Here is a 2289-nt window from a genome sequence, read left to right as displayed (position 1 = left end):
TTAGCTTGAGCATTATTGGCCCTAAGCTTTTTATTATTATTGTTATTATTATTAGACTTTAAGTTCTAGGGTACATGTGCATAACGTGCAGGTTTGTTACATATGTATACTTGTGCCATGTTGGTGTGCTGCACCCATCAACTCGTCAGCACCCATCAACTCATCATTTACATCAGGTATAACTCCCAATGCAATCCCTCCCCGCTCCCTCTCCCCCATAATAGGCCTCGGTGTGTGATGTTCCCCTTCCCGAGTCCAAGTGATCTCATTGTTCAGTTCCCACCTATGAGTGAGAACAAAAATATGGAATGCTTCACGAATTTGTGTGTCATCCTTGCGCAGGGGCCATGCTAATCTTCTCTGTATCGTTCCAATTTTAGTATATGTGCTGCCAAAGCGAGCACGGCCCTAAGCTTTTAGGAGATATTACTCCATTATTTTCTGGCATCTATTCATACTGACGAAAAATCTGCTGACACTGAAAATGTGAAGAAAAATGTTGACAGTTATGATTTTTTAGGTATTTTCTCTTTTTCTTTGGTAGTTTTAAAAAGCTTTCTCTTTACACAGTGATATTCTTCTGATTTGTTCTTGTGTTTAGATGCAGATTTATCTTAGTTTATCCTGACTGAGTGCTTAGAATGCTCTTTTAATGAATGCTCACAGCCTTCTCCATATTTTAAGCAACTGTAGCCAGGATCTCTCTGAATACTGCATCAAAACCATTCCCTCTAATACTCTGTCATTGACACTACTACTAGGAGTTAGAGACCCTTAATTTGTCCTTCAGTTCTTTTAATTTTTATATTTGTCTAGAATCTTTTTATTTTATTTTATTTTTGAATTTTGGTAACTTTTTCCAGTACTACATACTAATTTACTAATTTTCTGTGTTGTTTAGACTTTATCATGTTGAATTTTTAAATACTAGTGACAATATTTTAAATTTCTAACACATTAATACATTCATTTTACATTTACTTGTTTTACTTCTCTGATTTTGTTTTAAATTTTTTTCATTTACAAAATGGATGTTATTTCCTCAATTACCTCTTTGCAGACTTTAGACATTTCCATTATGTTTGTTGCACCTACAACAAGGTTTCTCAATTTCAGCACTATTGGCACTTTAGGCCAGGCCCTTCTTTGTTGTAGTAGGTTGTCCTGTGCACTTAACATGTTTAGCAGCATCCACGGATTCTGCCTACGACTACCTGACAATAACACCTCTACCCCTTCATTTGAGATGGCCAAACATGTCTCCAGTCATTGCTACTTGTTCTCTGTGGTTGAAAATAAATTGTTCTTAGCTGAGAACCACTGATCCTGAGTGAATTTATGCTCTGTTGATTTTTTTTTAAGTAACTTTCTTAGTGCTAGTTTTCTTCATGTGTTTTGGAATATGATGTGTGGATTTATTCTCTCACATTCTCTGCTGTCTAGTAGTTTTGTAGTTGCTGTCACTGGCTGCTTGGCCCAAAGCCCAGAACACATCTTATATAGATGGCTGAGGTTTCTATCCCATGGTGTTATTAAGGATATGACAGATTAAGGTTCTGAATGGCTAGGCTCAGATCCTGGTCATGAGTCTGTGTATGTTTCCTTTACCTCCTCCGAGCATTCCACTTCCTGCAAGCTATTGTCTCAGAGAGCTGTACGTGGCAGCTTTTCTCAACTTATTTTACAATCTGGTTTCATACAGTGATACTTGTTTCATTCTCCACTTTTTCCATTGTTTGCAGGACCCAAACTCCTGACTGCCACTGCCTGCCCTTGTATACAGAGTCCGGAAGGCTCTCCATTTCACACTGCTGTCTGGTTCAGTTCACAGAGATGCTTATTTTGCTTATAAGCACAGCTCTGAGTTTTGATGTACTCTTTTCCTACTTTATCTGTCAGTACTATGATTGAAACAAGGCCTTAGGGAAGATGAGGGGGGCTCAGAATGTGAACTTCAATTGGAATTGTTAAACTTTAACATTCACAATTGCTGAAAAGACATGTTAACTTTTGATGACTCTAGTACAGGATTTCTCTCAGTCTCAGAACTATTGATGTTTTAGGCCAGATAATTATTTGTTAGGGGGAAGGGGATTATCTTTTGCATTGCAGGATGTTCACCAGCATCCCTGGCCTCTACCCACTATATCCCAGTAGCATCTTCCTTTCCTCCAAGTTGTGATGACCCAAAATGTCTCCAGTTATGCCAAATATGTCCTGTGGGGACAAAATTACTCCAAGCTGAGAACTACTGCTCTAATCTATGAATGTCTCCCTTCGTACTCTGTC

General features: G+C 38.3%; 1 non-coding gene across 1 annotated transcript; it reads right to left on the bottom strand.

Annotated features, from left to right (window-relative positions):
• Nucleotides 1–297: 297 nt before the first annotated feature.
• Nucleotides 298–404, bottom strand: LOC126944441 (U6 spliceosomal RNA). Its single transcript, XR_007722055.1, has one exon. It is a non-coding gene; the product is annotated as a U6 spliceosomal RNA (small nuclear RNA).
• Nucleotides 405–2289: the final 1885 nt, after the last annotated feature.

This window comes from Macaca thibetana, chromosome 1 (assembly GCF_024542745.1).
Source record: "Macaca thibetana thibetana isolate TM-01 chromosome 1, ASM2454274v1, whole genome shotgun sequence".
NCBI classification, from domain to species: domain Eukaryota; kingdom Metazoa; phylum Chordata; class Mammalia; order Primates; family Cercopithecidae; genus Macaca; species Macaca thibetana.
The sequence above is the reverse complement of the archived record's forward strand: the minus strand, read 5'-3'. Positions and strand labels throughout refer to the sequence as shown.